Consider the following 22,529-nt stretch of genomic DNA (forward strand, 5'->3'; position numbering starts at 1 on the left):
GGCAAGGGGCGGGGGAGGGCATGGCACAAGCGATGGGGGGTGGTAGCTGCTAGAGGGGGGCTTGGCGATGCAGATAAGGGAGAGAGGGCCCCTCAAAAAGGAGTGCTGTCTGCAATGGCAGCAACAGAATTAAGTTGGAGTGAAGATGAGGGGGAGGACCCAGCGTATGCTACGAAAAAGATTTTGGACCCTCGCACACATTGGGCGAAGGGTGGAGATGGAGCTTGGCCCCTGTTGAGGGTTTATAGCAAAGCAGGCTGCAAGTGGGCTGGGCTGGGCAGTGAGGCAGGTGAAGCAGTCTCTGGCAGGGAGGTGTGCAAATAGGGGGATGAGTCCAGAAGGGGGCCGAGCCTGAAGGAGGGATAAGGGGGTCTGTTATGGAATGTGTTATGGAATGTGCCAGCACGCCAGCTGTACATTATCGCTCGCAGGTTACCTCGGAACCGGGTGGAGCAGACTCAGGTGTGCTTCGTATGGCTCAGTGACCCCAAGGAGAAGAGAAGTCTCCTACGGGCACCGACTTTGGTGCTAGGTAAGACACCCCACGCTATGTTAACCCCCGTGATGGTGTCAGTGGGGGTGGAGGCTAGGGCGCAGCCGGGTGGCGGGGAGGCCCGCTTGTGCAAAGGTCGCTACGTAACGGATGCAGGTGTGGGGACACACAACCAATCATGGGACTCTGTAGGAGCAGGGGTGCACTGCCAAGGGAGTTCTGGAAGGACAGAGTCAGTGGAGTAGGCAAAGTTAAGGCAGGGCCTTCCGGAAAGGGGACTGATAAAGATGTAGTGGTAGGGAGAGAGGCTGTGCAAGAGGGCATGCCAGATGGGGAGACTAAAACAGATAAGCTGGAGAGCAAGGAAGTGAGACCTAAAAAAAACTCCCATATAGGGGGACCTCTAAATCTTTAGGGGTGCATCTTATGGCGTCCAGTAAAGAAAAAATGTTGAAATGATGAAGTTGCTGCACAGAGAGCTAATGTCAAAAGAGGAGTCCAAAGAGGATGGTGTGGAATTATCCAAGCAGCCCAAGATCCCAGTCACTATTAAGAACTCGACTGCAGCTTCCCTTATATATGTTAGTGTGTACTGCGAAAAGTACTTGGACAGGTCAGTCGCAATGTTCAAATACATGGATGTAATTAGGAAAGGCCACCTCAATTATGGTGGCTATACATGGGTCCAGAATGATGAAGAGGGCCTGCATGGTATTTGATACAGAGGCAGAATGGGGCAAATTAGACATGGATTTATGGTAGCACACATTGGGCCCTGCCAAATTTGGCAAACCTTTTTCACAGCAAACCTTTCAAGCGAGCCCAACCTGGTGACGGGTGGTGGGAGCAGAGAGAGACCAGGCCAATGCCTTTGGCACATGCTGGGATTTAAATAAAGGGAGCTGCATGAGGGATAGTGAAAATTCCGGCATGAATGCTCCAAATGTGCGGGCAAGCACGCTTTGGTCAATTGTGCTGGGACAGGGGGAGGGCAGGATTCAACCTGGCAGGTTCAACAGCAGGGTAACAGCGGGGGACAGCAAGGGAAGGCAGGAGGTATAGGGCAGAAAAAGGGGGTCAGGGACCTGCAGGGAAAAGCTTGGTATACCCATTAAACTAGACAGGCTGGGGTTTTGGCTTTCGACTTACGACAGACATGATGACGATTGGTCTTGCTACGGGGGTTCACTTGGGGTTTTAGACTGGGGTACCTGGTTCCAAGGATGAAACGGTGGGTGGAAAATTTGAAATCAGTACATGACCATGGCAGGTAGTGAGGAACAAGGTGGAGAAAGATATCCAGGAGGGTAGGATGGCAGGCCACTTTGATGACTGGCCGATGAAAGCCTCGATCGTGTCCCCTATTGGGGTGTGTCCTAAAAAGGAGCCAGGGCAATTTCGACTAATACAGAATCTGCCTTGGCCGGAGGACCAGTTAGTTAATGATTTTATTCCTCAGGACAAGTGTCAGTCATGTGCTCATCAGTAGACGTGGCCTTAGCCTTGGTGGCGAAAGTGGGAAGGGGGCACAGATGGCGAAGAGCAACATTAAGTCGGCCTTCCGTCTGTTGCCGGTACACTGTGACGACTTTCCATTGTTGAGCATACAGTTTGAAGGAAAGAGGTATGTGGATAAAGCACTATGGACTGCTCTATACCGTGCGCCCTGTTTGAATTCTTCAGCACCTTCTTGCAATGGCTGTTTACCAAAACTACAGGCAATGTCAATGTGACTCATTACCTTGATTACTTCTTTTTTGTTGGGAGCCCCGTGAGTGTGACCTGTCAGTGGGCGTCAACAAGGTTCCAGGAGCTGATGGGGGACCTGGGTGTGCCATTGGCACCTGAGAAAACGGTGGGGCCCACAACAATGATCTTAATCCTGGGGATAGAAATTGACTCTGTGGGATGGAAGCCAGGTTGCCCGAGGATAATAAACGAGCCATGCAGCAACTGCTGGGCATGATGCTGAGGAAAAAGAAAGTGAAAGTTAAGAAAGTACAGTTTTTGTTGGGTCACTTGAATTTCACGGGCAGGGTGGTAAGACCAAGGAGGACTTTTTGTAGGAGGTTGGCCCAGGCCCTATCGGGGCTCCCACAGCTGCATCAACATGTACGCCTGGTGACAGGGGTGAAAGAAGACCTGAGGATGTGGAGATTTTTTCTGCACTCTTTTAATGGGATCCCGTGGCATCTTTGACAGACTTCGAATAGGATGCACACATTTTCTCTGACGCTTCGGGGGGAATTGGGTTTGGCCTTTATTGGCAAGGACCTTGGTGAACTGAGGAAAGGTTGCATGCCTCAAAACAGGGCGGCCGCAGTATTGCCTTTTTAGAACTATTCCCACTGCTAGTGGCATTGGCACTCTGGGGCGACCAATTTCAGCATAAGAAAGTGCTGTTCAGGGTGGCAGGTCATTAACAGGCAGTCTGCAAGGGACCTGCAGGTGTTGATGTTGTTGAGGGTATTTGTGCTGAAGTACTTACAGCTTGATATGATATTTAGAGCAAGACATGTACCTGGTGTGGACAATGACATTGTGGACGCTTTGTCTTGTTCACAGTGGGGGAGATTCCATTGACTGGCCATGGATGTGGACAGTATCAGGACCAGAATGCCGCTGCACTTATGATCTGTAGGAGAAACAGGATGCTTCAATTGGTAGCAGGGTTGCTAGATGTGTCTACAAGAGCGCAATATTCACAGGTGTGGGCAGAGTTCTTGGTAGGAGGAACGCAGTGAAGATCAGAGGAGTGGGTAAGGGTAGAGGACATAGTACAATTCATATTGAGATTGACAGAAAAAGGTCAATCTAGGACGACGATTTCGGGTAAGTTAGCGGCCATTGCATTTATGGGCAAGCTATAGCGGGGAGTACTGGTGAGATGGGGAGTAGGATCCTTGAGGGATGGTCCAGGGAGCAGGGTCAGTCGGGGAGCAGAGGAAACCTCTGACGCTGGATATCTTGGTCAAAGTCCTGGCAGAGTTGCTGGGCATTTGCAGCTCAGTTGATGAGACAGTACTGTTTTCCACTCTAATGTCGTGGATGTTTTTTGGCACATTTCATGTCTCTGAGCTTTTAGGGTATGGAGGAGCCCAGGGTTACTTTGGGAAGGTTTCTGAAGGTGGAGTAGGGCTACAGGTGTGGCTGAATAGGTTCAAGATGACTCAGAGAGGCCAGGCAATAGCGTTCTATTACTTGCTTATCCTGGGGTGAAATTCTGCCTGTGCGCTTGTATCTGTCGCTGAAGCAACGGGCCGACCCTTGGGGCAGGTTAGTGTTTCTGCATCGGGATGGGAAGTCAGTCTCTGCTTTTTAGCTGTTGGTGATCTTGCGCAAAATGTTAGCTTGAGTGGGGTTGGCGCCCTGGAATTTGGAACCAACTCCTTTAGGATCTGGTTAGCTACGGAAGAGGGCAGAGACAGAATCATGGTTTTGGGGCGGGGGGTCATCCAACTGTTTCCAACATTATGTGTAAGCTGCAGAAGAGTGTTGACATGTGGTGTACAGGTTGTCATGTTGTCTTTTAGTTGTTCAGGTTCTGTTCCTGGGCCATTGGAGATCGATTTGAATATATGGATTGTGGAATATTCTGTCATAAAATGGGCAGAGCGGCAGGCCAAGCCTGTGTGCAAGGGGTAAATTTGGGGTTTAAAGATGGCATGTATATAATCTCTTGACATGGTAAAAGGGGGAATGCGTTGGTGCGAGTTGTTGACTTTTTAAACAGGTTGTTAATGGGTGGAAAATGCCCTGATATATTGGTAATTCATTCAAGAGAAAATAACTTGGTGGTAAGGAAAGGCTGGCTTTAGTGAAAGTTATGAAAGAGGATTTGAAGGAGGTGGTCAGGCGCTGGTCAAGGTATCATGTGCTTGGACAGAGCTCATGGAGGATTTGCAGAGGGGCCCACCGCCCAGCAGCGATAAATAAAGCGAGGAAGAAGATCAATAAGGAGATGTGTGCCTTTTGTACAGAAGCATGTTACAAAAACACAAGGGAACCCTCAAGTTAATTAAGGACCTTGGGTAACAGTTATGTACATACACAGTGGTCCTTAAAGATGTGATCAAAACAATACGATAAATATAGATCAGAATTAATACTATATTTTGAATGTCCAGCCGGACAGACAATTTAATAGAGTAAACAAACCAAAGGTTTGAATAAATTGCAACATTTAAGTGGGGCACAGTCCTGCATCCTACAGAGAACATAACATTAACAATTATATACAACACACAAGGACATTTCAGGCAGGGCAGTTATAGCTTGTGAGATGCAAATCAAGTCAAGCTTTGAGTGAACAGACAAGGTACTTTTTTAGCACAGTGGATTAACGTGCCAGCTGTTACATGGGGGTTGACGACGTTTCGATCCTATACAACAATATGAGGATCATCATCAGGACAATGAATAGTGCATGCCTGCTATAGGAAATTGCCTCGTAGTTTATGAGTAAGGTTACTCAGAAGAATTAACGAGCACAAAATTTCAATGGACCGCACATCTGTGAGGACCGTTAGAATACAACGTTGGCCTTGTGATTCAATGAAAAGGGCGGGAATTACTGGCAGCACACATCAATCTGTGCGGTGTACCAGCAAGAGACGTGCCCAGAAACTCGAGTTAAGTATACTTCAAGAGCAGGATTGCATGTTCTCAGTGGAAACATGTAAGAGAGTAAAGCCGGACCTGAATGACCATTCAGTTGATGGGATAACGTGCTCAAGCGGTGTGACAATACATAGATATGCCGCAGTGTGCCTCAGGGAGCACTATGTAAAAAAAGTGCCTTGTCTGTTCACTCAAAGCTTGACTTGATTTGCATCGCACAAGCTATGACTGCCCTGCCTGAAATGTTCTTGTGCGTTTTTATATAATTGTTAATGTAATGTTCTCTGTAGGATGCAGGACTGTATCCCATTTAAATGTTGCAATTTATCCAAACCTTTGGTTTGTTTACTCTATTAAATTGTCTGTCCAGCTGGACATTCAAAATATAGAATTGATTCTGATCTATGTTTATCGTATTGTTTTGATCACATGTTTTGTAGAGAAGCAGGCATCAGCAGGGTGGTGCATTCGGATTTACGCTTTGAGGATACAGAATTTTTCAGAGACTACTGAGTTCACCTTTATGGCCAAGGAATTGTATATTGTGCAGTTGAAATTGGAGTTAGTAAAGGTTTTGAACATACGCTAGACAGTACCGGGGGGGTAGGGGCGGGGGGTCAGCAAAAGGTGGGGGCAATTCCCCCACCTGTTTTCTGGGTGGCGGTTGGCAGAGAAGTGTCCCTTGTTTAACAAAGTTTATTCTTCTGGACAGCGTCAATTCAGGGTCAAAGGGAATGGCTAGGTTAGTTAATTCCTGGATGTCACAGGAAGTTCAAGGTTATGTAGGAAGGCTGCTTGAGTAGGGGTTAATAATTGTAGTAAAGGGTTGGGGAGTTTAAAAGACACAGTTACAGGTAAACAGATTCGGAGCGGGTATAATATAACTGTATTAAGGTGTTGTGGGAGGGAGAATTTTAGGGGAGGTGGTAGCTTAATATAAGTGAGATCATTGTATAGTGAGGTTTTAGTTTTGCGAAATAAACGCTTAGGTTGTTTGTGATGTGCACCTGTTTCAATAAAGTTACCTTTTTCACACAATCCTGGTTTCATTTTTTTTGCTAGACTATAATTTCAAGTCCAGGCTGATAAAAATAGTGCGGAAAATAATTGAATCCTATATCTATTCCACATCAATCTAAAACAGTAACCACAAAGAATCTACCAAAAAGATTCAAAACGCTGTCTAAAACGTTTGATAATGAGTATTAGAGCAAATTCAGAAAAACTGATCTCACAAAAGAATCGCAGTAACAGTACACAATTTTTATTTATTTATTTATTTATTTGTCCTCATTTATGCAATTGTTGAAGTATTGAAACTTAGACAAGATCCCCGTCTTCTGGGAAGCCTCTGGTTAGGGATTTTTCTCACACTTTGGCCTGAGGGGACTACCCTCTTTTACTGTGTTGAGCGTATGTCTTAGAACCTTCAAATTATTTGAAGTAATCACTCATGGAGCCACCATGATGATCCTCCTGAAATTGTATTTGTCGAATAAGCTGTTATCATTGGACGTCCCTCCCTACCTTATGTTCTTATCCCATAATTCCCAGAATCTAGTCTTTTTGCTTTTCCCTCTAGACTTATCTAGTTTTCTACATTTTTCTACAGAGAAACGCCATTTACATAGGCTTGGGAGAATTGCAAGTATCCACTTTACGCATATCTCTCTTCCAGCCAGAAGAATTAACATAAATAATAACTGTTTTTGATTAATATTTAACTCAATAGAGGAACCGGTACTGTCTATCACACCAAACGTAATAGTAAATGTGCTTACCTCAATGTTTAGTTCAAAAACGTTGTTGATAATCTTACCCACTTCTTCCCAAAATTTATCAAGAAGAGGACATCAATGGAACATGTGGACATCATTCACTTTTGATTCCCCACATTTTGGGCAGTTTTTCACCACCTGTTTGTTCATTTTGGTTAACTTTTCTGGAGACCAGTATGACCTGTGTAAGGTAAAAAGATGTTTTTTCCTAAGAGGTTCAGATACTATAATTTGCCATAATGAAGTGCCATTGATGTTGCAAGTCTTGTGCTGGGAAAGATTTTCTCCATAAGTCATCTGGAAGGGTAAATTCGTCATCTCCAGCTTGTATCAGATGCCAATACCACTTCAATATTTCTTTTCTTGCTGGGTCACTTTGTATTTCATTTTCCAGCTCCACAGTAGTTTCCAGAATTCTCTCCTGATTCTTTGCCCAACTTGACAGCTGATAATATTTGAACCTGGACAACTTTCCGTCTGTTCCTGCTAGTAAAGAGTCCCAAATTCGCAAAATTACTGCTTGAAACTGTTGTCCCCACTTTGTGATTCCTGCCTCCTTCAATGTACCTGCTAGAGAGTCTTTTAAGCATTCAGGAGTTTCAAGTGACTTACAAGAGGGTACTAGGCGACTATAGTATGAAATCTTCCACATTTTTCTTACTTCATACCACAGGTTACAAGCTGCGGCCAGCAGTTTTAACTTAATTTTCTTTAAAGTATTTTGGGTGTCCAAATTATATAGGCAATGGTCCTCATTTGTAACAGCTTTCCAATAGGAAGTATAAAAGGAATGGGCTCTGAAAAGAATTCTGATGTTCTTGAAGTGAAAATCTCTGTAGCATAAGACAATATGGGGGTTGCAATGCCAAATTGATTCTTCCCTCTGCGTAGCTTTTTCCACGCTATCCTCACACCTTTTGAAGCCCATATAAACCCGTTGATTTCACCTTGAATATTTTTAATCCACTTTGTCTTGTACTCCAATGGTATAGCATTAAAAATTAATGAGAATTTAGGCAGGATGGACATTTTAATAATATTAGATCTCCCCAAAAATGAAAGGGATAGACCGCTCCAAGATCTTAGTAGCTTTCTCGTTTCCTTCACTTTTAGGTGAAAATTTACTTGGGCAATCTTGTCAATATTTTTTAGGATCTCTATCCCCAAGTATTTAAGTCTATTTTTTGTTACCACCGTTGATGAATTGGAGCTCCACTGCATTGCTTCTGTTTTCTGATGGTTAACCTGATAACCGGAGAACTCTCGAAAATCATTTAACAACTTTGTTTTGATGGGGAGGGATCTGTCTAAGTCACTTGTATACATCATCAGATCATCAGTGTATAAAGCTACTTTTTTAACCCATCCATTAAATTCAAAAGACATAATTTCTTGAGATCTTCTTATTATGTTTGCTAGCGGATCAATATATAAATTAAATAAATGAGGAGAAAGGGGGCAGCCTCGTCTTGTACCTCTTTTCATTTGGATCTCTTTCATTAGATTGCCATTTATAAGTATTTTTGCCACTGGGGCAGCATATATATTTGTTATAGCTCTTAAATAATTATCCCCTCTGCCATGAGTTATTACTCGATGCAGAAACCCCCAAATCCACTCGATCAAATGTCTTTGCGGCGTCAAAGGTTAAAACCGTGAGTGGAATATTTTCTTGAGTAGTCATGTCAATAGCTCCAATTAGTTGGTGTGTGAGGCCATTGATTTGTCTCCCCTTACCTTTTTGGTCTTTGTGTATTAGTTTATCCGTTGTACTTCCTAGTCTTGTTGCCAGAATCTGCGTATCAATTTTGTAATCATTGTTTAAAAGAAATATTAGTGTATACAACTCACATTTCATGGCGTCTTTACCTGGTTTTAAAATCAAACTAATAGTGGCATAATTCCAAGATGTTGGGAGCGCTAGACCGTCACCGAAGATAGTTAAAAGATATCCACTAATCTGGGGGCCAATGTTTCTCTTAATACCATATACAGCTCATTTGGGAGTGCGTCTCGGCCCGCTGCCTTCCCTCTTTTCAATCTTTTTATAGCACCTAAAACTTCTTCGATCATGATTTCTGCATTTAATTTTTCACATAACTCAACCGCTAGCTTTGGAATCTCAGAATCCCTGAGATAAGAGTCAGCTACATTACTGGTGACCATTAAATCCTCGTTGTATAGGGATTGAAAGAAGTCAGTTCCCTATCCCTTGGCCGTCTACTATCTGTCCACTGGTGGAATTTCTTTGTAAAACCGTAATTATGTTTCTGTTAGAGTCAGTCTAAATTTTCCATGCAAGAAGTTTGGGGAGGGATCTGTCTAAGTCACTTGTAAACACCCTCAGATCGTCAGTGTATAAACCACTTTTTTAACCCATCCATTAAATTCAAAAGGGATAATTTCTTGAGATCTTCTTATTGTGTTTGCTAGCGGCTCAATATATAAATTAAATAAATGAGGAGAAAGGGAGTAGCCTTGTCTTGTACCTCTTTCCATTTGGATCTCTTTCGTTAGATTGTCATTTATAAGTATTTTTGCCACTGGGGCAGCATATATATTTGTTATAGCTTGTAAATAATTATCGCCTCGGCCATAATGAGTTATTACTCTATGCAGAAACCCCCAAATTCACTCGATCAAATGCCTTTGCAGCGTCAAAGGTTAAAACCATGAGTGGGATATTTTCCATGCAAGAAGTATCTCACTTCCTTCCCCATACTCATAATTCGATAGACTGCTGGCTTCCCACCTTTTTCTTACCCTGTCCTCCAATAGGTTTGACAAGTCACATTTCTTCTTGGTCATTTCTTCCTTTACTCTATCTTGTTCTGCGCTGGAAGTTGCTACTTCAAAAGTTCTATTTAGTTCTAAAATATCTGACTCTAATTGATTTATTGTGTGTCTAATCTCCTTATTTTTTGTAGCTGCTAGACCAATCAAAGTACCCTTAATAACTGCTGTATAAGAGTCCCATACTACCTGTGTGGGTGTTCCTCTGTTAGCATTGTTCTGAAAATAGTCCTCCGTCATAAATTGTTGTCTATCAATGACGTGTTCATCTAAGAGAAGTGTACGGTCTAAAGTCCATCTTGTTTAACCTTGGGAAGGTCTCTGGCTTATTTCTATGTGTACTATTGAGTGGTCAGATAGGTGGGCGGGTACATGTTCTAATTTTTTTTCTTTCAAATTTGTCTTTTTATTAAGCATCAAACAAGGCATAACACAGAGGATAGCAACCTCAAGGGTACCAGGGGCGTGCAGTTTCCGGGGTTGCAATACAAATAGCTATGATGGGTACAGCTTCACATAATCCCCATGCCTGCTACATCCCTGTACAAAGTGAATGATGAGAGTTTAAAGAACATACAACACCCCTCCCCCAGAACAGACAGAGTCCTTCCCCAACCCAGTGGTGACTAAATGATAATTAAAACAATATGAAAAGAATACAGTTGAGTGGAATTGGACATTGGCACATTAACTAGTGGTGAGATTCAGGCCGATCCATAATATAGCTATGGGGCCCCCCTGAGGTTAACGGATCAAGCAGAGAGAACCTATAGTTGGAATAGGTGCATGGCCCGCACCGTCGGTGGACAGACCGCGGAGGGCAGACCCCGAGACAAAAAGGTCACCAGAGGGCCCCAGCAGAGCACAAAGTCTTCGTAGTCATTCTAGAAAATGTCCGCCGGGCCCTCCATGGATAGTATCCTCCATAGTCGGGCATGCCACAATGAAATTTTCGGAGCCTCTGTCTTCTTCCATACAGCTGCTAGAGTAAGTTTGGCTGCCCCCAGCAGACATATCCACATAATTGCTTTGTCAGCCTGAGTTTGCCTGATCAGGATGGGATCTTCAAGGCCAAGGAGAGCAAAGTCAATGGAAGTCGGAATCGGGTAGCCCAATATGTCTTTGAGATGAGATAGAATCTCGTCCCAAAAAGGGCGAATCTTAGGGCAGACCCACCATATATGCCTAAAGTCCCCCTATAGCTCACATCTCCGCCAACAAAGATCTGAGGTGTCTGGAAAGATGCGTCAAAGCTTAGTAGGGTATAGGTACCAATCAGATAAGGGTTTATAGTGGGATTCTCGAAGAACCATTGACCTATTATGCTTGGCGATATCCCTTCACATATGAGCCCATTCCCCATCTGTAATGTCCCTACCCAAGACTTGCTCCCAAAAGGTCATATAACATACACGTGATTCCCAACAGGTATCAATTTAAGGCAGTTCAATGATGTATGCAGTCAGCATTTCATAAAAAAGAAACAAGGAGACTCATACGGTTTAAGAGCTTGTTATTCACCAATTCAAGAAAGGGCGTTTCACATGGAGATACAGTTAAGCAGCACTGTACAGAGGAAATCATGTGACAACCCAAAGGCACTTGGTGAGTGGTGATATATACAATTGGTGAAAAGTGATGATGCAAGTGCTGAACGTGAACAGTGTGAACGGCGCAAGGTGACAAAGAAATATACAGAGGTGGCTCCGCAGGACTTGGTTTTAGTCACTTAAGTCATGGTGTCAAACATTTTTCAAGAGCCAAAGACGTTAGATGCGCCATAGAGTTGCGCTGTGATGTCGACGGCGTTTCGATCCTCGTGAGTCAGGATCGTCTTCAGGACAGGGTTGTCGAGTTCAGGCAGTGCTGCGGGGAGAAAGGTAGGGTCAGGGAGGGTAAAGGATGGGGGGGGAGGAGAATGGGGCGCTATGGCAGCGGTGGGGCTGCAAAGAGGGAATGAGTGGTCAGATTGTAGTATGCATGCGAGAAGGTGATAAGGTGGCCTTGGGTCGGTACCGTGGGAGTGTGGGTGTGAAACTGGAGGAAGAGATGCCAAGAGGACCGGCGTGCACCTGAGGGTGTCAGCGTGAACTGACAACGGCCCGGATGGTGAGCGTGTTGAAGGCGGGTCAACTGGGTCTCCAGTGAAGATGTGAGTGGGCGCATTAACTGTATCTCCATGTGAAACGCCCTTTCTTGAATTGGTGAATAACAAGCTCTTAAACCGTATGAGTCTCCTTGTTTCTTTTTTATGTAATGCTGACTGCATACATCATTGAACTGCCTTAAATTGATTCCTGTTGGGAATTGTTTTTTATACATATCCTACACCCATCCCGACGTGGTTTATGGGTTTTACTCCTGTTGTTCTTTCACTAGGCAATTGAAAAGGCGTCAGGTGCTTCAAGCGAAGTACCTCAGCAGGGGAGAGGGTAAGATTAAATATAAAGGATGTAGCGTAGTTTATCTGAAAGCCAGCTACTTGCTCAAAGCTGTGTAGTTCTCTTTGTACCGCCTACAACGATTGAGCTGGATCCACCAGCGAAAGGAGGATGTCATCGGTGAACAAAGAGGCTTTATGTTCAACCCTGCCAAAAGGGATGCCCCGGATCTCATTGTTGGCTCGAAACCTAAACGCCAGGGGCTCGAAACTTAGGGCAAACAAAAGGGGTGAGAGGGGACACCCCTGACGGGTGCCTCTGCTCAGAGCAAAGGGGGAGGAGGAACAGTCATTAACCGTCACGCGAGAGGTGGGATGGTGATAGTTGGCCTTCACCATGTTAATAAAAGTGAACCCGAAAATTAATTTCCGCAGGGTTAAAAAAAGGAAGGCCCAGTCCACCCGATCGAAGGCCTTTTCACCATCGAGGCCCACTAACACTGCGGGGAACCAAAACCTTGTAGTCTTCTCGATCAGATGGACTGTACGCCTGATGTTATCATGTGTTTGCCTGCCTTTTATAAAACCCGACTGGTCGGGATGGATTAACTCTGGCATCAGAGTTTCCAAACGCGCTGCAAATTCGCAGAATAAAGCTTAGGGTCCAGATTGAGAAGTGCGATGGGTCTATAGGAGCCACAGAGTTGTGGATCCTTACCAGGTTTGGGGATCACCGTAATCCCCGCTTCCGCCATAGATCTAGAGACCTGCTCATTGGAGGCAATGGCCTGAAATAAAGCAGTAAGGTGAGGAATGAGCTCTGTCGAAAAACATCTGTAAAAATGAGCCGTAAGGCCATCAGGTCCCAGGGCTTTATGCAATTTGGGTCTCGAGATAGCCTCCCCAACCTCCTCCTGTGTGATGGGTGAATCCAACTCTGCAGTCGATGCCCTTGATAACTGCGGAAGGGCAAGGTTATCTAAAAATTGTTGTGGTCGAGCCGTGTCCGGAGTGCTGCTCTGATAAAGCTTACTATAGAACTCACCGAATATGTTTGCTTTAGCGGTGTCGGAATGTGTGAGGTGTCCCTGACGGTCTAAAATCCCCACAATGAAGTCCCTTTCCCTTTGTACCCTAAGCTGGCGTGCTAAGTGCGAGCCCACCTTATTGCCCTGTGTGAAGGAAGACTGACACATTTTTAGCAGGGTGAATTCCGCCCGATTAGAATATATAGATCTTAATTTGCCCCTGAGAGCGGTGAGTTGTCTCTGAAGAACTAGGGTTGGGTTGGCTTTGTGAGTTTGCTCTGCGATCTCCAATTTTTTCTCCAGAGCCTCCCTTTCCCTCGTCCTTTGTTTATTTAAGTTCGAATTAAGTTGGATACATTTCCCCCGAATCACCGCCTTAAAGGCATCCCAGGTGTTCTGGGGGGTTGTGTCCTGTGAATCATTATGTATAAAAAAGTCAGCAATAGATATAATCAATTCTGGAATACGTCCTATGGACATGGGAGAAATGTGTATAATCTTTGATAGTGGGATGGAGGGAGCGCCAGGCTTCAAGTAACCCCAGATCAGTGATTTTCTCTTGTTCTCTACTTGAGTAAGTACTAGTGGCAGCCCTATTGGAGCTTGAACTATCCAGAGACCCCGGCCATGTGAGATTAAAATCTCCCAAAAGCACAATGGGCCCTTTGGCAAAACTCCCTATTTGGTCAGGAGCATGTGAAAGGAAGGCAGATTGCCCGGAGTTTGGTGCATATAATGAGACAAAGGTGCAGAGCTTGCCCCTCAAGTGGCCCTTGACTAATAACAGCCTCCCCTCCCTGTCAGATTTGACAGACTCGAGTTGAAAATTCGCTGAGACTTGGAAAAGCAAGGCCACCCCATTGTGTTTTGTAGCAGCAGAGGAGGTATAAATCATCGGGTAGCCCCTCTCTTGCAATGCTACCACTTCAAATTTGTGATCATTCAAAGACTTCAAAACATTTTGGCATTTCTGTGGGGAGTTCCGTCCCTTAACATTCCAAGAAGCAATGTTAACCATCAGAAAAGAGTACCCCCTCCCCGGACTGCGGCAGTGACGCCCACCCCTCTGAACAAACCCCTTTACAAAGAGTACCTGGCAAAGTCCACCACCCCAGCCCTCCGCTCACCCCTCCCACCACTAGAAGGTTGTAAGTCTGTCTGACAAAAAAGAAAAAACAAGATGCAAAAATCCACCCCCAACAGTCACCACGAGTTCCCTCCCCCTAAACGCCCCCCCCAACAGCCCCAAAAACTCCCAGCCGTAGGACCCGAAGGCCCACGGCTCATACCCCCCCAAACTCAAAGGGAGGACTAATGGGTGCCACGGGCAAGGCCTGCACCTCCCGATCGTAAAGATAAGAAAACTACGGAACAGTAAAATGTCAATTAGCCAAGCAAATAAACCCCCCAGTGTCCTCAGTATGCCAGTACGGGTGATCATCAGCTCTCCAGTGGCCTCACCTGCCGCTGGGCCCAGCCATAGCGCCGCCATCATCCACTGCGCCGCGAAAAGCCTCAGAGCCACATGATGAGCAGACAGGAGAAGATAAGGCCCCAAGGAGGATGAAAGGCTACAGGGCGGCCTCGAGGACGTGCACCAAAAGCTGGGAGGCTTCCGGAGTCTCTGTTGACGAGAGCTAAGCAGGAGTTCCCAGTGGCCAAGGCAATCTCAGAGACAGAAAGAAAGTCTCAAAGGCCATGATGAGCAAGACCATTGTCTCCGGATATCTCCGGGGCCCCTTCTGACGAACCAACCAACCAAGAATCTGTCGACATCAGGCTCATTGATCACACAGCAGACATCCATGAGACCAGAAGCTCCCCTATAGGCAAAGAAACTTCAACAATTTCTTGTGACGGTGTGCCAAGGGCTGGGGTCACCCCGTGATGTTACCGCTGCCGCTGAAGACCCCGCGACAGAGGACTCTTCTGGAAGGGGAAGCCCCAGAACCCGCAGCCCCGACGCAAGATCGGAGATGTGGTGAGTTTTGTTGCTATATTCAAAGATGAGCCCAAAGGGGAAGGACCACCTGTAGCAAATCTTATCCTCTTGCAGTTTAGCGGTGATGGGACGCAACACCTGCCGGCGGGCCAGGGTCGCAGATGCCAGGTCCTGAAATAGAGAGCACCCATGGCCCTGAAAGGACACGTCCTTCTTTTTCCTGGAGGCCGAGAGGATGGCTTCTTTCACCCCGAAGGAATGTAGCTTGACCAGGACATCTTGAGGGCGCTTGCGATTCCCCTCCTGTAGCGCTCCCACGCGATGACCTCTGTCTATTTTGATTTTGAGCTGTTGAGGCGCGAGAATCTCAGCAAAGAGACCAGATGCAAAGGCTTCCAGGTCCGACCCCTCCGCCCCTCCTCCAAATTCCGGATTCTAATATTTTCCCTATGGGTCCTGTTCTCCAAATCCTCCACCTTAAGCATAACTTGCTGGAGCTGGGCTTGAAGGGTCTGTTGTTTATCCTGCATTGTGGCCTGAGTCGCCACCAGACTCTGCGTTTGCCCCTCCACCTCAGGATTCGGGATCCCACTGCATCCACATCCTGTCGTAGAGTAGTAAGCTTTTCAGTGAGATCCGCCTTCAGTTGGTCTACAGAGTTTCGCAGGTCCTGTTTGAATTCTCGACAGAGCTCCACTTTAAAGTCTCGGAGGGTAGCCATCAGGTCTTCACACGTGAGTGCCATTTCGGGCGAGTGTGTGTCGTCCCCCAAGAAAGGTGTCTTCTCAGAGGCTTTGAAGTATTGAGAGACTAAGTTGGAATGCTTCTTAGGAGGCTTAGGGTCTCCTCCTCAGACCTGTGCGCTGCCCAGTGAGTGCCCAATCCTGACAAAGTACAAGAAGACTCTAAGACCGTCCCTCGAGGGGTGCTCTCTATATCCAAGGAAAGGCAAGCCTCCCCGGAAGCCTCAGAAGGGAACTCCAAAGCAAGTATCATGATGGGCACCCCCACGAAGGAGGCGTGCCTTGCTGGAACCTCCTCTGAAGCCTTAGACCTCCTTCAGACCAAAGTGCAAACCCCCTGGCAATGTTCGTTGTCTTGGCTCCTTAACACTCTACTGCAGGTGCTGCTTCATCTGTGCCACACTCCCCACGCTGCCGCCGCCAAAACCGGGACCACAACTGCCGCCATCTTGAGATAAGGCAAGGGAGATAGACATCTCTAGCGTGCGGGGAAGGGCACCACGCTGCGCCGCCCGAGAAATGAGGGGAGAGCGAGGGGCCACAACCGCACTGTCCCACAGGCCAATGCGACGCCCCCCACTGCTGCCTCACCCCGCCAGAGCCACTGCAGCGCCTCACTGTAGATGCAGCGCCATTACCGGGTCAGTCTCACCGCCTGCGTCGTTCTGTATCGGCGACGCCAAACCAATCAGCAGCCGCTCGCCTCCTCAGCGCCCCAGGGAGGGGCCCCCCTCGATGTCAGCCCGGGGCCCCTCGAGCTGGTCCGGCGCTCTGATTCTAGTGCGGGACTCCCAGCACAGGCATCCACAAAATGGCGCCTGGAGCCCGCGATCTCCTCCGGATCGCCACTCAGTCACCCGCCACACCTGTCTCCCGGCACCACTAACATCCCCCGCCGGTCAGACAGCACCCAGGAGGCAGCAGACATCTAGGAAGCCAGAAGCTTCGTCCCGAGACAGCAGGTAAAGCCATAAATCGATCGGTAGTGTGTGTAGCTGAGCAAGTTCACGACTGCTCCGCCATCTTATTTGGCCACACCCCCCACATGTTCTATTTTTATTACGTTTTTACTTCGAAATGTATCTATCAACAAAAGTTGATTATTGGCGCCAGACCCTATTTATGATTTTTATAAGTAAATTTTTTACTTTGGTTACCTTTACTCTTTCAAACGTCCACCAGGCCTAAATCCTCCTTAAATCTATTCAGCCACTCACTCATTTTAAGGAGGTTCAAAGCTTTTCCTGGGGGATATCTGTCGTTTTTAGGGTCCAAAATAAAATTAAAGTCTCCTCCCAAAATAATTGGGGCAGAGGTGTTAATTAGTTGGGCATATAACAACTGCAGGGGAGCTGGGTCATCTGTGTTTGGACCTTAATACCCAGCAATAATGTATGGTTTACTCTCTAGTTTGATTTTGACCACTGCCCATCTTCCCTTCAAATCTACATATTCATCTAAAAATGTATTTGTAATCGTTTTTTAATGATTATAGCTACTCCCTTAATACAACAAGCTTGATTTATGTAGACGTAACTATCAACCCATTTTTTTTATGTTTTATCATTTCAATCCACTCGGATTTTAAAACATGTGTTTCCTGTAAAATTATAACATCGCTTTTTACTATTTTCAGAAATTCTAAAAAAAATTGGCGTCTTCTCCTCACTCTAAGACCGTTTACATTCCAAGATATGATCTCTAATATACTACTAGTCAGAGCTTCAGTCAGCATGTCCTATTGCCTCTCCCTTGTCCCCCTTAGAAATCTTGCTCATTCTACCAGAATCGTGACTAACCTTATGTCTTGCATATCGAACAATATTCTTTTGTATTTTTTACCTAATGCTCCCCACCAAAGAAGAAAAAACTGTGCTCTTAAACCATAATGTTACATACCCCTCCCTCCCACGGAGAACCCTCCCTACTGTCATTGGACAATACTAATTGTCCTAATTCGAGCTCCGTTGTCGCGAGGTCACAATTTACTTTGTATTTTACTCCCTATTTTTGTGACTTGATTAGTTCTAATAATTTGTCCACTTCTTTTGCTTCCTTGAAGTTAAATGTCTGATTGTTCCACATGACCCTTAGTGAGGCTGGGAACTGCATTTGAACTGTTCCTCCAGCGTTTTCTTGTCTAATCCAGGAAAGTATTCAGTCAATAATTTCACCACAACATTTTTTATGTCTTGTCCTTCTCAACTTTCCGGAATGTTCAATATTCGCAGGTTATTTCGCCTTGAGTTGTTTTCCATTATTTCAATTTTTCTCTGAGTTCTTTTTCATTTATTCTTAATTTATGGATTTCCTCCTGACACTCCTTACCCTCTACCCCAGTTTGTTTCACTGTGCTTTCCATTACCAACACTCACATGTGGCCTGGATTTTTTCTTGATTTTTCTCTGATCTTGTAAAGTTCGTTCTCATTTCTGCAATTAAAGTCTCTAGTAAGCTATCTGTGCCAACTTGCCAACGCTGCTCTAAATGTTTCGCCTGATCACCTAGAGGTATACTTTGGACTGCTTGGCCATCTGCCTTTGAGCCTCCCTGGAGGGCTTCTTGGGGGTCTCCCCCACCTCTTTAGAATTTTCAGTCATTAGTACATGAAACCGGTTTTGTATCTCTTTTCCCCCACCTGTGGATCCTAAAGATTGCATTTTTGTCTCCACTAAAATGCTAATATCTTCCTCAAAATTTGATGTGTTACGGGGGAGTTTCCCCTGCACTCTGAAAAGGGATGGTAGGGAGGGGGTACCTTTTATTTTTACCCCTTGTCTAACTTGGTTAGCTTTTGTAGCTTTGGTTGAAATAACCGCTGTGCTTCCTCCCCTTGTTTGTTCTGATCCTTCTGTCCGTCCCCCGGCTTCCTACTACTTTTTTTTTGTTATAGGTGGTGTGCTTGCTCGGTGTTCACCTGATGAACTTAGACCTGCTTTTTCGACACTTTCGGCAGCAAAATGCCTATTTCTTAAAGTGTAGCAAGAACCCTGATTTGATAAGTTAGGGGATTTTCTAGGGATTTCTGAGTAGCTGATGTTTGTTCTGTGCGCTGCGCAAAAATTTCTATTTGTGGTCTACTTGTATTTATTTAATGCAATTTTATATAGCGCGGACTCTACCCAAAGGTGTCGGAGAGCTTCACAATAGAACCGAGTAAGTTACATGAAGAAAATTACATACTTACACGTTACAGATACACACAATTTTTAATCATCTACCAGGTCTTGGCTGAGCCACAATAGAAAAACCTAAACGAATGACTGGTATTTTTTACTAAGGAAGGTGACAACCCTTCAAAAGTGAACCTACTTGGGAGCCGTGCAGGTACCGCAGTGTGCCATGCAGCGTTAGAAGTGGGCGGGGACGGAAGGGCACGGCGTGCCCTTACTTCTTAAAATTATGTTAGTCCGTTCCCCTACTTCTTAGTTTTGAAAGAGCGTACCGGGGACTGTAAAATTGCCATACTTTAAAGTACACCTTTTTTTCTTTTTCACGCATGAGTGGTGCAACGTGAATATTCAGAAGGCCTCTGCACTGCGCCCGGCCTCCTCCCCTTCCCCGCTGGGTCTAATGGGCCTGCAAAGTGAGACTGAAAGGGCCATCAGTGTAGCATAGTGCGAAAACGGCTACTCTGATGGCCCTGCGGCTGCTGTGAGCCCGTGATCACACCTCATTTGTGAGGACGCTGCCAGCAAGTTTACATGCCAATTTAAAGCTGCTATTAGTTGGGTTTTGTGGCAGTGATATTCACAGTGTTTACCTGCTGCTGAAGCAACGTTCATCAATGCCTACCAGACTGTTTCCCGGAAATCTCGGCCCGGAGGTGCACCGGGGCCGTTTTCACGCCACTTCTAGTTCTGTTGACAGTTGTCCTCCCCATACAGGCCCCGGTGTAACACACACCATTCCAAAGATGTTTGAGAAACCCAAGAGCAAGAGTGGTTTTGCACCCATAACCAAACGAGTAAGCTCATATTTGGAAGCAGTATTTACACCACCTCCTTACCCATGTGCACATGATTTGGCAGATTTAATAATTGCATGTACTAACAGATTCACCCCCCTGCAAAGCCCCATTGATAATGACGCCATCTGTGCAGACAAATCTTTTCCAACTCAAGCAATGACAGCCCCGGTGTTTGACCCCAGTATTTAGGAGTCTGTTAGTGATTTAAGAAAATATTCCAATGTTCTGAAGTCTATGATTGGTGACCTTATGGGGATGATGAAGGGCAGGAGCAGTGATGGGGCAGGAGCAGTGATGGGGCAGGAGAGGTGACAGGGCAGGAGAGGAGACGTGGAAGGAGAGGCAATAGGGCAGGAGAGGTGACCGGGCACAAGAAGTGACGGGCAGGTGACATGACAGGCAGGTGATGTGACGGGCAGGTGAGGTGATGGGCAGGAGAGGTGACGGGGCAGGAGAGGTGACGGGGCAGGAGAGGTGACGGGGCTTGAGCTAGAGCAGTAATCGGGTGTGAGCGGTGAAAGGACAGCAGCGGTGAAAGGACAGGAGAAGTGAAGGGGGCAGGAGCAGTGAACGGGGCAGGAGCAGTGAACGGGGCAGCAGAAATGAACGGGGCAGCAGAAATGAACGGGGCAGGAGCAGTAAACGGGGCAGGAGCAGTGAACGGGGCAGGAGCAGTGATAGGGCAGGAGCAGCGACAGGGCAGGAGAAGCAACAGGGCAGGAGAGGAGACATGGAAGGAGAGGCAACAGGGCAGGAGAGGTGACCGGGCACAAGAAGTGACGGGCAGGTGACCTGACAGGCAGGTGATGTGACGGGCAGGTGATGTGACGGGCAGGTGAGGTGATGGGCAGGAGAGGTGACGGGGCAGGAGAGGTGACGGGGCAGGAGAGGTGACGAGGCAGGAGAGGTGACGGGGCAGGAGAGGTGATGGGCAGGAGAGGTGACGGGGCAGGAGCAGTGAACAGGACAGGAGCAGTGAACAGGACAGGAACAGTGAACGGGGCAGGAGCAGTGAACGGGGCAGGAGCGGGGCAGGAGCGGTGAACAGGGCAGGAGCGGTGAGCGGGGCAGGAGCGGTGAACAGGGCAGGAGAGGTGACAGGGCATGAGCTAGAGCAGTAACCGGGTGTGAGCGGTGAAAGGACAGCAGCGGTGAAAGGACAGGAGAAGTGAACGGGGCAGGAGCAGTGAACGGGGCAGGAGCAGTGAACGGGGTAGCAGAAATGAACGGGGCAGCAGAAATGAACGGGGCAGGAGCAGTGAACGGGGCAGGAGCAGTAAACGGGGCAGGAGCAGTGAACGGGGCAGGAGCAGTGATAGGGCAGGAGCAGCGACAGGGCAGGAGAAGTGACAGGGCAGGAGAGGAGACGTGGAAGGAGAGGCAACAGGGCAGGAGAGGTGACCGGGCACAAGAAGTGACGGGCAGGTGACATGACAGGCAGGTGATGGGATGGGCAGGTGAGGTGATGGGCAGGAGAGGTGACGGGGCAGAAGAGGTGATGGGGCAGAGAGGTGACGGGCAGGAGAGGTGACGGGGCAGGAGAGGTGACGGGGCAGGAGAGGTGACGGGGCAGAAGAGGTGACGGGGCATGAGCTAGAGCAGTAACCGGGTGTGAGCGGTGAAAAGACAGGAGCGGAGAAAGGACAGGAGCAATGAAAGGACAGGAGCAGTGAACGAGGCAGGAGGTGCGAACGGGGCAGGAGCAGCAAACGGGGCAGGAGCAGTGAAGGGGGCAGGAGCAGTGTCGGAGCAGGAGCAGTGATGGGGCAGGAGAGGCGACAGGGCAGGAGAGGAGACGTGGAAGGAGAGGCAACAGGGCAGGAGAGGTGACTGGGCAGGTGACATGACAGGCAGGTGACATGACAGGCAGGTGACATGATGGGCAGGAGAGGTGATGGGCAGGTGAGGTGACGGGGCAGGAGAGGTGACGGGGCAGGAGAGGTGACGGGGCAGGAGAGGTGACGGGCAGGAGAGGTGACGGGGCAGGAGAGGTGATGAGGCAGGAGAGGTGACGAGGCAGGAGAGGTGACGAACCATGAGCTAGAGCAGTAACCGGATGTGAGCGGTGAAAGGACAGGAGCGGTGAAAGGACAGGAGCGGTGAAAGGACAGGAGCGGTGAACTGGGCAGGAGCAGTGAACGGGGCAGGAGCAGTGAACGGGGCAGGAGCAGTGAACAGGGCAGGAGCAGTGATGGGGCAGGAGAGGCGACAGGGCAGGAGAGGAGACGTGGAAGGAGAGGCAACAGGGCAGGAGAGGTGACCGGGCACAAGAAGTGACAGGCAGGTGACATGACAGGCAGGGGATGTGACGGGCAGGTGAGGTGATGGGCAGGAGAGGTGACGGGGCAGGAGAGGTGACGGGGCAGGAGAGGTGACGGGGCAGGAGCGGTGAGCGGGGCAGTGAACAGGGCAGGAGCGGTGAGCGGGGCAGGAGCGGTTAACAGGGCAGGAGCGGTGAACAGGGCAGGAGCTGTGAACAGGGCAGGAGCAGTGACGGGCAGGAGAAGTGACGGGCCAGTAGAAGTGACGGGCCAGGAGAAGGGAGGGGTCGGGGGAATTGACGAAGCAGAGTGTTGATCGAGCATGAGCAGGAGTACTGACTGGACAGGAGCAGTGAAAGGGCAGGAGTAGGCGTTTCCCAGGGCGACTGGAAGGGTAGGGGGCCAGTTTAGTTTGGGGGGACCGGTTTTGTACAAGTGTAGGAGTTTTAAAAACACTGTAAAGTTATTTGTATATTCAGCAGGTTTCGGTCAACAATACAAGTGCCAAGATAACTTTGGTG

This window comes from Lissotriton vulgaris, chromosome 1_1 (genome assembly GCF_964263255.1).
Source record: "Lissotriton vulgaris chromosome 1_1, aLisVul1.2, whole genome shotgun sequence".
NCBI classification, from domain to species: domain Eukaryota; kingdom Metazoa; phylum Chordata; class Amphibia; order Caudata; family Salamandridae; genus Lissotriton; species Lissotriton vulgaris.